Source organism: Bufo gargarizans, chromosome 4, assembly GCF_014858855.1.
Source record: "Bufo gargarizans isolate SCDJY-AF-19 chromosome 4, ASM1485885v1, whole genome shotgun sequence".
NCBI classification, from domain to species: domain Eukaryota; kingdom Metazoa; phylum Chordata; class Amphibia; order Anura; family Bufonidae; genus Bufo; species Bufo gargarizans.
Window position 1 is genome coordinate 888616 of NC_058083.1, and position 15638 is coordinate 904253.

At 46.1% G+C, this 15638-nt stretch overlaps 2 long non-coding RNA genes across 5 annotated transcripts in view; one reads left to right on the plus strand and one right to left on the minus strand.

Annotated features, from left to right (window-relative positions):
• Positions 1–14643, minus strand: part of LOC122935566 — a 29037-nt gene extending 14394 nt beyond the window's left edge. The window contains exons 1-2 of one of the 4 annotated variants that reach the window (XR_006388800.1): positions 14288–14643; positions 11139–11242 (exon numbers count right to left, since the gene is read on the minus strand). This is a non-coding gene — a long non-coding RNA (uncharacterized LOC122935566). Of the gene's footprint in view, positions 1–11138; positions 11243–11978; positions 11994–12589; positions 12782–14287 lie in introns of those variants that run through there. The other 3 variants (XR_006388798.1, XR_006388801.1, XR_006388799.1) reach the window with 3 other exon arrangements.
• On the plus strand, positions 7909–11285 carry LOC122935567. The gene is made up of 2 exons (XR_006388802.1): positions 7909–8300; positions 10403–11285. It is a non-coding gene; the product is annotated as an uncharacterized LOC122935567 (long non-coding RNA).
• Positions 14644–15638: the final 995 nt, after the last annotated feature.

A 15638-nucleotide genomic window follows, 5' to 3' on the forward strand; every position in this document is an offset into this window, starting at 1 on the left:
CCAGTTAGATCCAGTGTGTACCAGCCACCCCGGCTAGGGGAAGGCTGTGTTAGTAGGAGCTCCCAGAAACAGGGATCCCAAGACAGGATCGAACCTCGGCTGGGGCCAAGATCACTCTTCCCAGCCTGAGCCATCAGCCTCAGCTGGTTGACAAGAAAAGCAGCCATCTCCAGCCTCCAGGAAGAAGCATTCCCTGTGAGCCAAGCTGTGAGTGCATATCCAGAGACCAGGAGAAGCCGAATCCCTCCTCAGCTAGTCAGGCCCAAACCAAGCAGATTACAGACAGAGCAGAAGACAGATACCTGCCAGACTCTCCAGGCATATAGTATAGGAGCAGAAGAGACATTAACCCCTGCCATACATTGCCTATACCTGCTGGGACCTAAGGACTATTGCTGTACTCATATGGATTTATGCTGCACCCCTTCAGTAAAGACAAGTTGGATTATATCACCAGTCTGGATCTCATTTACTATTACCCAAGTTCCTCAGTTGCTCCTACTGACAACACTCATTTTATTGCATGTGAGCCAGGATCCAGGAGCCCAGCCGTACCAAGGTAGGAGACACCATTGACATTACACAGAGACATTATTCCCCCTCTGGCATTCCTCACCTGGTACGTGAGCTATAACATCTTAAAGGGCCCTGCTACAGTACCTGCGCAAGCTGCAATTGGCGTCACAAACTACAAACCATTAATTTTGCGCCAGTGTGCATCTGTCCCAATCCGGCTTACTGCAGATGCTGGTAACAATGGGTGGTCAGGGGACAGGAAACGTGGTGCCTTGATCTTACGGCCACATGAGCCCTGTGGGGGCTAAACTGGAAGAGGAGGGGGAGGAGGACATTGGAGCACAGGCAATGTGTAGCCAAATGGGTGGTTTTTCTATTCAGCTGATAGGTTAAGAGGAGCAGGAGCAGCCACAGGAGCTACAGGGCGATGAGGTAGACAAGACAGAGGACCCAGACACAACGTGGCAGTATGCAGTGAAGATGGAGGCAGGGAGTCCCTCCGAGTCACTTGCACAAGTGGCACGATGCATGCTCACTTGCTTGCGTAGTGACAGCCAAATTGTCACCATTCGGCAGAGGGATGACTTCTGGCTCTCCGCCTTGATGGACCCTCGTTACTGGTCCAGAATGGGGGCCTTTTTTACACCCACCGAGAGGGAGGACAAACTGAATTACTACAGAGACATCCTATGTAGTCAGTTGACCGCTGCTTATCTGCACCATCGTCCATCCTCTCGGAAATCTGACCGAAAGGGCCCTCTGCGCTCACTTTCCACTGCCATGGCTGCTGGGGAGGGGTGGGGTGGCAGGAGCAGTACCAGCTCCATGAGCAGCAGCCTGAGTCTACAGTCGCTGATGAGCAGCTTTCTTCACCCGCATAGTGAAGAAACTACTCACCAGCAGCAACTAGACGTAGAGCAGAACCTGAACCAGCAGTTGGTGGCATACTTGGACAGCACCCTGCCACCCCACATTGAAGATCCGCTGGACTAATGGGCAGCCAAACTGGATTTGTGGCCACAAATGGCCGAGTTTGCCCTGGAAAAGCTGTCCTGCCTGACCAGTAGTGTGGCTTCAGAGCGGGTGTTTAGTGCGGCGGGGCCATAGTTATCCCAAGGAGAACTAGCCTGTCCACCCAAAATGTGGAGAGACTGACCTTTATCAAGATAAATCAGGCATGGATCAGCCAGGATTCCCAACCACCAATTCCTGATGCATCAGACTAGATAATCCATGGTGCCACACCAACACTTTGATACAAGAGACCGGAGTACCTGCCTCAGCTACTAATTTGATGCTGCAACCCGCCTGATTCCACACATCTGATGCCAAGTGCTCCTTATTTCACCTACCTTCATCAGCGGGTACTGGTATTGACACCCACCGCTCTTCTCTGTTACCGGGTCACTCTGTGGTCCCGGTTGCTGCTGCCATATCCACACTACATATGTCACCTTTCTACTCTGTGGCCTCCTGATGCTGTCTCCACCTCCAAAATATGTCACCTTGCCACTCTGTGGTCTCCTCATGCTACTGCCATCTCTACACTATGTTACCTTGCCACTCTGTGGTCTCCGGATGATGCTGCCACCTCCAGACTCGGTCATTGTGTCACTCGGTGGCCTCCTCATACTGCTGCTATCTCCAGACTCTGTCATTGAGCCACTCAGTGGCCTCCTTATACTGCTGCCAATTCCAGACTCTGTCATTGTGCCTCTCGGTGGCCTCCTCATACTGCTGCCAACTCCAGACTCTGTTGTTGTGCCACTCGGTGGCTTTCTCCTGATGCCGCCAACTCCAGACTCTGTCATTGAGCCACTCAGTGGCCTCCTTATACTGCTGCCAATTCCAGACTCTGTCATTGTGCCACTCGGTGGCCTCCTCATACTGCTGCCAACTCCAGACTCTGTTGTTGTGCCACTCGGTGGCTTTCTCCTGATGCAGCAACCTCCAGACTCGGTCATTGTGCCACTTGGTGACCTCCTCATACTAATGCCAACTCTAGACTCTGTCATTGAGCCACTCAGTGGTCTCCTTATACTGCTGCCACCTCCAGACTCAACACAAACTTACTGCTGACACTCTCTCCACTCTGTCGGGGGGCTGTACTTGTATAAGTGTTTAAAAGAACAGGCTCTGTACATCTATGTGGAATCAGCTGACGAGTAGTGATGAGCGTCAGTGTTCATATTTGAATTTGCGATATTTCGCGAATATTTCGTAGAATATTCGTGAATTCGAATATTCGTTATATAAAAAAAAACAATTTACTCGAAAAATTGGCAAGGTAATGATCGCGTAATATGCGAATACAACGCTATCAATACAGGCGTGGGTCAAAAACGAATATATAGCACTATAGAATTTAGTGCTATACGGTATATTCGTTTTTTAGACTATTTCGTGATTTTTTTTTCCTATTCTACAAAATATTCGCCAAATATCGCAAATTCAAATATGAACACTGATGCTCATCACTACTCGTCAGCTGATTCCACATAGATGTACAGAGCCTGTTCTATTAAACGCTTATACAAGTACAGCCCCCCCGACAGAGTGGAGAGAGTGTCAGCAGTAAGTTTGTGTTGAGTCTGGAGGTGGCAGCAGTATAAGGAGACCACTGAGTGGCAGGGAGGAATCATGACTTTAGATGGAAAAAAAATGCCGAATATTCTAAAAGACGAATTTATAGAGCAATATAGCTAATAAAGTGCTATATTATTTTTTCTGAATATTCGTTATATTCTAAACAAGAATATATAGCAATATAGCAAATATTCAAAAAAATGAAAATAGAGCAAATTTAGCTAATATAGTGCTATATTCGTTTTTTAATAGTTGTCTTTTTTTCCAATCTGAACTTCAGATGAGAAAAAAATTACAACTATTAGACAAAGAAGATTATAGCACTATATTAGCTAAATTGCTCTACATTAGTTTTTTCGAATATTCACTATATTGCTATATATTCTTGTTGTACAAAAAAAAGTATGTAACACTTGAAAAATGAATATTCTAAAAAACTAATATATAGCACTATATCGAATATATTAGTTTTTTAGAATATTTGTCTTTTTTTTTTCAATCTGTACAGTTGTTCCACTTCAACATACTCCTCCCCGACAAGCGTCGTTCCCTTGGTGACGGGGACGCTTGTCGGGGAGGAGTATGCCGAAGTGGAACAACTGTACATATTGAAAAACAAAAAGACGAATATTCTAAAAAACTAATATATTCGATATAGTGCTATATATTAGTTTTTTAGAATATTCATCATTTTTCATTTTTCCCATCTAAAGTCAGGATTCCTCCCTGCTTAAGTTGCTTGTGGGCCAATGACTTATTGGCCCACAAGCAAGAAGCAGGGAGGAATCATGTTTTTAGATGGAAAAAAATTATGAATATTCAATATAGCGAATATATAGCACTATATTTAACCCCTTAAGGACTCAGCCCTATTTCACCTTAAGGACTTGGCCATTTTTTGCAAATCTGACCAGTGTCACTTTATGTGGTGATAACTTTAAAACACTTTTACTTATCCAGGCCATTCTGAGATTGTTTTTTTGTCACATATTGTACTTCAAAACACTGGTAAAATGGAGTCAAAAAATTCATTTTTATTTATAAAAAATACCAAATTTACCAAAATTTTGGAAAAATTTGCAAATTTCCAAGTTTCAATTTCTCTACTTCTATAATACATAGTAATACCTCCAAAAATAGCTATTAGTTTACATTCCCCATATGTCTACTTTATGTTTGGATCATTTTGGGAATGCCATTTTGTTTTTGGGGGGGGGGGACGTTAAAGGCTTAGAAGTTTAGATGCAAATCTTGAAAATTTTCTGAAATTTTCAAAAACCCACTTTTTAGGGACCAGTTCAGGTCTTAAGTCACTTTGTGATGCTTACATAATAGAAACCACCCAAAAGTGACCCCATTCTAGAAACTACACCCCTCAAGGTATTCAAAACTGATTTTACAAACATTATTAACCCTTTAGGTGTTCCCCATCAGTTGATGGCAAATGGAGATTAAATTTCAGAATTTCAATTTTTTGCCAAATTTTCCATTTTAATCCATTTTTTCCACTAACAAAGCAAGGGTAAACAGCCAAACAAAACTCTATATTTATTGCCCTGACTCTGCGGTTTACAGAAACACCCGATATGTGGTTTTCGCTGGATTTCGCTGGACTGGTTTATTTATACCATGTCCCATTTGAAGCCTCCTGATGCACCCCTAGAGTAGAAACTCCAAAATCGGAAAATGCACCGTTTGGCAGCCGCATCCGTGATCCGTGTTTCCTGGCCGTGAAAAAAATATGACCTGTCCTATTTTTTTCACGGCCAACGGTTCACGGACCCATTCAAGTCAATGGGTCCGTGAAAAATCACGGATGCACACAAGATTGTCATCCGTGTCCGTGATCCGTGTCCGTGATCCGTGTCCGTTTTTTCCTATCATTTCAATGGCAAACTTGACTTAGATTTTTTTTTCATTTTTCATGTCCGTGGATCCTCCAAAAAACAAGGAAGACCCACGGACGAAAAAACGGTCACGGATCACGGACCTACGGACCCCGTTTTTGCGGACCTTAAAAATAAAACGGTCGTGTGCATGAGGCCTTTGCCTCTGACTCTTGTGGAACACTTAAAGGGTTAACAAAGTTTGTAAAATCAGTTTTGAATACTTTGAGGGGTGTAGTTTCTTAAATGGGGTCACTTTTTGAAGTTTCTACTCTAGGGGTGCATCAGGGGGGCTTCAAATGGGACATGGTGTCAAAAAACAAGTCCAGCAAAAACTGCCTTCCAAAATCCATATGGCATTCCATTCCTTCTGCGCCCTGCTGTGTGCCCGTACAGAGGTTTACGACCACATATGGGGTGTTTCTGTAAACTAAAGAATCAGGGCAATAAAATTTGAGTTTTGTTTGGCTGTTAACCCTTGCTTTGTTACGGGAAAAAATTGATTAAAATGGAAAATTTGCCCAAAAATACCAGTTTTGACACCGTTTTTATTTTTTATTATTTACAAAGTTCATCTGACAGATAAGATCATTAACTATTTTTATAGAGAAGGTAGTTACGGATGCAGGGATACCTAATACGTTTACTTTTTTAAATTTATTAAAGTTTTACACAATAATCTCATTTTTGAAACAAAAAAAATCATTTTAGTGTCTCCATAGTCTGAGAGCCATAGTTTTTTTTTATTTTTTGGGCGATTGTCTTAGTTAGGGTCTCATTTTTTGCAGGATGAGATGACTGTTTTAATGGTATGATTTTGGGGTACATACGACTTTATCACTTTTATTACCTTTTTTTGGAAGTAAGGTGACAAAATTATGGCTTTTTTTACACAATTTTTTTTTTTTTTTTTTACGTTGTTCACCTGAGGGGTTAGATCATGTGATATTTTTATAGAGCAAGTTTTGGCATACATATGACTTTTTTGATCACTTTTATTACCTTTTTTTGGAAGTAAGGTGAGCAAAATTTCAATTTAATCATAGTTTTTTTTTTTTATGGCGTTCACATGCGGGAAATGAAACATGACCGTTTTATAGATCGGGTCGTTACGGACGCGGTAATATATAACATATGTAAGGAATTTAATTGTTTTAATTTTTAATTAGGGATAAATGTGTATTTTTTATTTTTACTTTTTTTCACTTTAAAATTTTTTTTTTTTACCCAGACCCACTTGGTACTTGAAGATCCAATGGGTCTGATGTCTGTATAATACAGTACAGTACACTATATAGTGTACTGCACTGTATTTTACTCACACTTTGTCTGAACAGATCTCTGCCTTTAGCACAGATCTGTTCAGCAACATGGACAGCAGGATGCCTGAGAAGGCGTCCTGTTGCCATGGGAACCCTGTCTGCCACAGCTCCCTCCCTCTGTCACCCCATCCTTTCCGGGGGCTGCAAAGGCACAGCAGTCCCCCGATGGGAAAGGGAGGGATCTCCCTCCCTCTTCACCTCTTCCATACAGCGGTCCCTACGGACCCCGGCATTGTAGGGGTTAAAACGGCGGACATCTGCACAGATGTCTGCCATTTGAATCGGAGTGTCAGCAATGAGCTGACACTCTGATTCAACCGCTTGGCCATCCTGAAAATAAACGGGGGGCGGGCGGAAGATCGGGCACCCGCCCCCCACACTGCCGCACGTCTCCCGCCCGCCTCCCGCACCGCCCGCAATCCCCCCCCCCCGCTGCGCCCGCAGGCACAAAAACACAGAGGGCTGCAGGGGGGGGATAACTTTCAAAAATATGGGCACTTTGAGGTTTCTGATCCCTGCGGTCACGGACCGCAGGGATCAGAAACTTGCATAAGCGCTTAAAACCGCAGGTCTGAATTGACCTGCGGTGTGTAACGATCGGGTTCATAGGACCCCCTAGGCATTGTCACAGGGTGCCTGCTGAATGATTTCAACAGGCACCCTGTTCCGATCACTGCCGGCCGTGCGGCAGTGATCAAAACTACACAGGACGTACCGGTACGTCCTGGGTCCTTAAGGACTCGGGAAACAGGGCGTACCGGTACGTCCTAAGTCCTTAAGGGGTTAAAATATTCGTGAATTTTCTAAGTTGCGATATTCAAGATAAATATTTATAATTCGAATATTCACGCTCAACCCTACTGACGAGGGTGTAAAAGGAGTGCGCATCATCTTTACACTAACATCAACCTGTAAGGCTGAGTTAATACTTGAGTTATTTGGTCGGTTTTGGCCCGGCGACTGTCCAAATAAGTGAAGTGTGCAGTGATTCTAATAGTGACGCCTGTCATCTGCATGTCATCTGCATGTCATACTGACTCACAGTATTATTTCACTACCACAGCACACTCCCTATGCGTGTTACTGCAAGGCACCGTGTTCTACACCCATATAAAGGCTCTATGCAGCCCGGAAATAGCCATTTTTTTAATGTGATTTGTCGCGAATTAATTTGGATCGAAGCAAATTTTTCAGGAAAATTCAGCCGAATCGAATTTTTGAGAAATTCCTTTATCTCTAGTTGAACCATTGGTCCAATGAGCGCCTTAATTAGGTGGTACATATGGCTGTGCTTGCTCCTCCTCCCATTGGTTGCTTGATGCACATGGAGGTTACTAGGAGCAGCACACCATATGTGCGGCGTCTGCGCTCCTGAACATAGAAGCCCAATGGCTTAGGTAGGTTTAGCGTAGGACCCGCCTGACCTGAGACCACCTTGACGTTCGGTAGGCGGGCTTAGATGTGTTTTGATCAAAATATATTGACTAAGTGTCTCAGACATTATCATATCAGAGTGAGGACTTAGTCCATATATAGTGCTTGCATCTGCTTTAATAAGTGCATTATTATCTTATTTCTGTGGTTTTCTTGAACCATTGGTGTACCAGTTCTGACTGAGCAATGACTCATTCTGTACCTATAGGTGAATAATACGATCTTCTGAAGGTTGGTGTTAATCTCTCCTGTCTCTCTGAGGTCTTTCTACCTGCACTTAAAGGTCTTTGACATATTGGCAGGTGTCCACCACCAGAAAAGTGACATCTACACATTTACATGTATTATCCTCTGTTATGCCTCCACACATCTACCTTCTCCAACTAACCTTTAGTATGTCATCTCACTCTCCTTTTGGTAGATAAGGCACGTGGAAACCAACATGTGAGAAGATATACTGAAAAACATTTACCATGCAGTAGAATGAGATGTCTATTAGTGGAGGACTCAACATGCCAGTGCTTTACAAGGATTGAGTATTGACTTCAATGGTCAGGTGCAGGGCCGGCCTTAGGTGTTCACGCGCCCTGTGCGAGCTAACCTTGTGGCGCCCCCCCCCCCCCAAAAAAAAAAAAAAACTGCTTGTTGCTGGCATCATGGCATAGGCTGGCTGACTATCCAACCAAGTAGTTACCAGCCCTCACACCCCAAAGGCCGGTGTAATGTTATACTTCCCTAGTTCGTGAGATTTCCCTACCCTCGTCACTTCCGGTCGCACCGGACATGACGTGAGGAGGTGTGCAGCGCCGCGCAGGCGCACAACGACAGGTTAGGGAAATTTCACAGCAGAATGCGCATGCGCCAGGAGCCTCGCCGGCGGTTAGGGTAGGGAAAAACAATGGGCCAATGCGCAGGCGCAGTGATCGGATGGATGTTTTCAGCTGAACACCGGCCGACACTGCGCATGCACCGGGAGCCTCACCAGCGGTTAGGGAAGGGAAAAATTTACGTACGGGCCAGTGCTTTTTCCCTACCCTAACCGCTGGTGAGGCTCCCAGCGCATGCCCAGTGTCGGCCGGTGTCCAGCTGAGAAAATTTGTTTCCAATGTAGTATTAATAACTAAACAATTAAATAATAAACATATTGCATTGTCTACTTACCACCAGGACAATAAGATGATCTGGACTCTGGCTGCAGTCTGGCTCTGGGGACTCCATTGTCACTCTCCCCCCCCCCTTCCCTCGTCACTCTCATTATTCCCCCCCCATCACTCTCATTATCCCCCCCCATCACTCTCATTATTTCCCCCCCCCCATCACTCTCATTATTTCCCCCCCATCACTCTCATTATTTCCCCCCCATCACTCTCATTATTTCCCCCCCCCATCACTCTCATTATTCTCCCCCCATCACTCTCATTATTCTCCCCCCATCACTCTCATTATTCTCCCCCCCATCACTCTCATTATTCTCCCCCCCATCACTCTCATTATTCTCCCCCCATCACTCTCATTATTCTCCCCCCCATCACTCTCATTATTCTCCCCCCCATCACTCTCATTATTCTCCCCCCATCACTCTCATTATTCTCCCCCCATCACTCTCATTATTCTCCCCCCATCACTCTCATTATTCTCCCACCCCCAACACTCTCATTATTCTCCCCCCCATCACTCTTATTATTCTCCCCCCCATCACTCTCATTATTCTCCCCCCCAACACTCTCATTATTCTCCCCCCCAACACTCTCATTATTCTCCCCCCCATCACTCTCATTATTCTCCCCCCCCATCACTCTCATTATTCTCCCCCCCCATCACTCTCATTATTCTCCCCCCCCATCACTCTCATTATTCTCCCCCCCATCACTCTCATTATTCTCCCCCCCATCACTCTCATTATTCTCCCCCCCCATCACTCTCATTATTCTCCCCCCCATCACTCTCATTATTCTCCCCCCCATCACTCTCATTATTCTCCCCCCCATCACTCTCATTATTCTCCCCCCCATCACTCTCATTATTCTCCCCCCCATCACTCTCATTATTCTCCCCCCCATCACTCTCATTATTCTCCCCCCCCATCACTCTCATTATTCTCCCCCCCATCACTCTCATTATTTCCTCCCCCCCTCCCCCTTTTCATTCTTAGACTCATTCTACTCCCACCTCCACCTCTAGTGTAGCGTGGCCGAGCTCTGTTCGATCCGCGGTACAGGAGCATTTGTTTCCTGTACCCGGCCGGACTGACAGGAAGTGCACACTAAGTGAGCACTTCCTGTCAGTCCGGCCGGGTACAGGAAACAAAAGCTCCTGTACCGCGGATCGAACAGAGCTCGGCCACGCTACATTAACAGCACACAGCAGGCGCAGGCAGGATTCTTTAGAGCGGCAAGCGCTCAGCCTCAGCCACTCAGGCGGCGCAGAATGAGGGGCGCCGCCAGCCGCCCGAACTTATATAAGCAAGTTTTTTTTTTTTTTTAACCGCAACGGGGAGGGGGAGATGGAGGGGGCGGGGGGCCCGCCCCGTGGGAAAACATAAGTGCCGCCTCACCTGCCCATATTACATTGCGAGCTGTTGGCCGCCCGGCGCCCCTGTTGCTATGGCGCCCTGTGCGGCCGCACAGCCCGCACACCCCAAAGGCCGGCCCTGGTCAGGTGGATGGTTTCGTTTCTCTGTGGCACTGGTGTAATAGATCTGAACACTTGCTGTGAGTTTCTCTTGTAAAAGAAAGCTGATGGCTGAGGGTCTAGGCTATTTGAGATCCTTCTAACAAATAATATTGTTAAAGCATACAACCCCTTTTATGGTTGGTAGTCTGAGTGGAAACATTACTTGGAAAGGGCACAGAGTGGGTTAAAAAAAGAAGTCATACCCTCCCAACCTGACAGTTACTTAAACCGTCTTGTCTCGTCATCCTGGTCCAATCTCAATACCCGTGAAATGCCTGGCGATGCCTGCTTAACAAACCACTGACTGAGGCTGAACACCACTGTGGCCAATAACTGGCTGACAGGCATCTCTAGGCATTTCCATGCGTGTTGACAGGAGAGTAGGAAGCAGAAACCAGTGGGGACTCAGTAAACGTCAAAAGAGAGGCAGCAGGGGATCAATAAGAATGACCCTCTTCCCCCATACAACCTTCTCAATCTGCTGTATGTCTACCATCCATTAAAGGGGTTGTATGCCTTGGACAATACTTTTTTTGTTGATAAGGTCACATAAAATTAACTGTTGCTGGGATCCCAGAAACTACTTTAATGATAACAATTAGTGATGAGCGAATTTCAGGATAAATTAGATTCGATGCAAAACCAAATTTCCTCGCGCTTCGTAGTAGTGAACCGATTTAAACTGAAATGGTGAAAAAGACAAAAAGAAAATTATATTCACCTGATCCACTTGCTCGCTATGGGCCGGGCACCGTCATCTTGATTGAAGATCTCGGCCGAAATCCTGTGCATGTCATCGCGTCCCGAGCGAGATTTTCGCCAGACCTTCAATCAAGATGGCAGTGCCCGTCCCAAGCAAATGGATCAGGTAAATATATATATATTTTTTTTTACACTGTACTTTTACTATCAGATGCCGCAATCATGTATGAACATGGCATCTGAGGGTTACAATGACGGGGAGTGGCGCAATCGCTGATCCCTGTTATTGCACCCGCTACTTACAAAGAAATGCGCTTTGTGATGTAATTCGCCACAAAGCTGATTTTTTTGTAAAATTCAGCGAAGCAGCCGAATCAAATATTTTGAAACTTCACTCATCTCTAATAACAATGATCATCATGTCTATGGTGAAAATATGCTTTACTGGTCAGACACTCATGGTAAATGTCTCTGGTAAATCTAACTCCAGGAGATCAGCATGATGGCCTATTAATGGTTAAATGGTGGAATGGACATGCGTAGACACATGAGAGTGAGGATATCTGTAAATGTCTATAGACCCCCCCTATCCTTCCTGGTGGACATCTGTCAAAGGGGATTTCTATTAATTTAAGTTTGTTGAGTGAGACGTTGGAGGAAACCAATGGAATCTTGACCAAATCGAGAAAAAGCTTTTATCCTATATTTTACTGTAATGTTCAATAGACATAAAGGAAATAGAGGAAGAGGATGAGCCTTAAAGAGATGGAGACAATGACATGAGAGGAATCATGATGAAGATATTATGAGATTTTAAAAGTTTGACTCAGAGCTGGGGGTTGTGTAAAACCAGGCTTACCTTATACCTGTCCTGCAGCTTCAGAGTTGCTCTGAACCCACACCTTCCCACATAGATGGTGTCACATCCATCGTTCTCATGACTGACCACTACTGCCAATCAATGACTTCGGTGGTCATGTGTGAATGAGGTCAGTGATTGGAAGCAGAAATCATGTGAACGATGGATGTGATGTCATTGCTGCAGGACCAGATGAGGGGCAGGTTATATAAAAGGTAAAGGGTTTTTCCTTTCATTTACAGCCCCCTGCATTGGACCCAATTTTTAAAAATCTTTGAAAACCTCTTTAAGGCTTATTCACATATGCACCCCAGTTCCCCTTTCCCAGAGAAAAAACAAGCCCTTATTCAAAAAGGGATGAAACAACTGATTCTATACTTTCCTATGGGGTCTATTTGTCTTTGGTGGCATCAGCTTTGCCATGGACCTCTTTCTTTATATGCAATGTTACTCAATCAAGCTATGGACATTACACAAGAGTCCAGCTTGGCCATCAGTTGTACCCAGCACAGAAGAACTAGCCAGACACAGCTGAAATATTTAAACCAACCCATAGATACACCTTAGAAGGTTCTCTATCTGTGACTCACTAACATTCTAATTAGTATTACCTGGTAGTCGTACACACACAGCACAGCACAAAATTAGTAGAATGAGAGAGACGGTAACCGGTGCCATATCTGCTGAGCACTGGAAGTATGAGCCATCCAGGTGAAGGACTCACTCTTTTATAGAGATGTAGAAGTAGGGAGTGTAACGAACCAGAGGGTGTGAACCCACTTTTGCCACTGACTCGCTACTCTCTAGAGGAGCGTGACTAAGCAACACCTGGTATTCACTAGAGCCTCTGGTAGTCAGGATAGACTTAAAGGGGTTCTGCATTTTCAATTAACTGATGATCTATCCTCTGGATAGATCATCAGCTTCTGATCGGCGGGGGTCCGACACCCGGGATACCCGCCGATCAGCTGTTTGAGAAGGCAGCGGCGCTCCAGCAGCGCCGCGGCCTTCTCACTGTTTACCGCCGGGCCGCCCGCCCACTGACGTCACGACTTGTATCAACTAGAGTGGGCGCGGCTAAGCTCCATTCAAGTGAACAGAGCTTAGCCGCGCCCACTACTAGTTGATACAAGTCGTGACGTCAGTGGGCGGGCGGCCCGGCGGTAAACAGTGAGAAGGCCGCGGCGCTGCTGGAGCACCGCTGCCTTCTCAAACAGCTGATCGGCGGGGGTCCCGGGTGTCGGACCCCCGCCGATCAGAAGCTGATGATCTATCCAGAGGATAGATCATCAGTTAATTGAAAGTGCAGAACCCCTTTAAGCCAATTGTATTTCCCAGGAGCGACTCCTAGAGTGACACCAAGTCAGTGGCAGCTGGTTCGGCAGACCAGAAGATACCAGCGATGGTACCAGCAGAGTCAGACAGTGATTCAGATACAGATTCAGATAGCGATTCCCCTCTGGGGAAGCCAGGGACCCTCTTACGAAGGCAGAACGGAAGCAGTGAGGCACTGCCAAACAGGGCATTAGACAAAACACAACGGTAGCAGTTAAAGGGGTTCTCCCATCTCAGACAATGGGGGCATATCACTAGGATATGCCCCCATTGTCTGATAGGTGCGGGTCTCACCACTAGGATCCGCACCTACAACGAGAACGGAGCTGGGAAAGCTGTGGCTGGAGAACCCCGGTTTCCGGGGTCCATCCACCACCAAGCGCTGCTCCCATTAAAGTGAATGTTCCGATTAAAGTGAATGGGAGCCCCCTGCGCACGCACGGCCCCTGCTCCTATTCATTTCTATAGGGCAGACGGAAATAGCCGAGCCCCCATTTCGGCGGCTTTATAGAAATGAATTTAGGGCGGCTGAGCATGCGCATGGCACCCTCCACTCATTTTCCCGCTCCGCTCTCATTGTAGGTGCGGGTCCCAGTGGTGAGACCCACACCTTTCAGACAATGGGGGCATATCCTAGCGATATGTCCCCATTATCTGAGATGGGAGAGCCCCTTTAAACACTGCCAGGCTGCAGTTACGCACTGCTAGGCGATACAAAGAACAGACAGGGATACAGATTATACAGGCACAGAACAGACCAGGGCTTCCCATTATACAGGACAGGTACAGATCAGAACAGGCAAGAACCTGACAGCACAACATCACAGAACAGCTGCCTGCGAACAGACGAGGCAAAAACAGAATACATAATACAACAATGAAAAACCAGGCAAAACCATACAAACGGGCAGACGGTAAGACCCCCTGGGTCAGCAGCAAGGGTCTACACCAAACACGGAACTAGAAACACTGACCTCAAGCCCCACAGCTCACAGGTAGACATAGCTGATTAACGAGGCACCGGAGAAGCCGCACCCAGGCACAGATCAGGGGAAGTTAACCCCATCAGAGCAGGAGAACAGAACCACACAGGCCGCAGTGCAGGACGTTGCCCCTGGCAACCAGCATATACAGAGACACCGCAGCCAGTATGCCAGGGCAAAACCAACCCGTGTGACAACAGAAACAAAGAAGCAGACAGGAAGATAGCAAACATTCACAGGCAGTTCACAAGAGACACCGCAGCCAGCCCCTATCAACCAGCCTGCACAGGAGGCAACCTGCAGCCAGTACACTAGGGCGCCGGCAGCCAGCGTACACAGAGACCACAGTCACAGTGAACCGCACTGTGACAGGGAGGAGAAGCTACAGGGCAGACGTACTCTTCCATCGGCCACGATTTCACAATTTAAAGTACCCTATCATATGAAGATACCACTACAATTAGGACTGACTGATAATTATTGTCAGAAACCTCATTGTATCTTTGGTGGTGGAAGTGTAACGCCCTGCAAGTGGGCATTACCACTCTTTTTGCCCCATCACTGTCTCTTGGTTAATCTAATGTCATCCTGTGTATTTATTCCAGATCCTGCAATATGTGTATAAATTCCAATGCAACTGTTATGTTAATGTAATGTGCCTGGTTCACCAGCAGATGGCAGCAAATATGGCAGAGCTAGTTCACCTAAGATGGAACCTTTTTGTCCATTCTTGCCCTCTTTAGAGAGGGAAGAGTTTAGTTAGTGAAGGTGAGTCTAACCTTCCCCTCCTTGGGGAGAGCTTGTGTGCAAAGTTCAGGAGAACCCCCTCCAAGGGGAAGGCTGTGTTCCAGCCAGCAGAGCACTGTCTGCTCTGCTGGGTCCTGAGCCCTAAGCTGAAGTGCCTCCAGAGAAAGATAAAGGTAGAGATACAGAGACAAAGATAGAGATTCAGACTACAGAGATCTAATGCACAGATAGAGGGATTGCAGCTTACAGAGAAAGGAAAAGTCCCTGTTTAATCCAGTTAAGTACAGCAGAGCTAAGAGAGTACAGATGTAGCAGAGCTGAGAGTGTTGCTTGCCAGAATTAACTCTGCTGGAAACCAAGATAAAGCTTGAAGATTGTTTTCTGATGCAAGTTTATTCAAGTAAAGCTGGTAACTACTTCAATACAAGTCTGGACTCAACTTATTCTGCAAATCCACCACCTATTCACCCTATTTGCTCTGCTTCGTCCAGTGACGCCTGGGGTTCCAGGATATCCATGTAGGAGCACCGTGACAAGTGCTACACCACTAAGGGACATTAGGCCCCCTTACACCACTCTGGCATTCCTCCTGGGT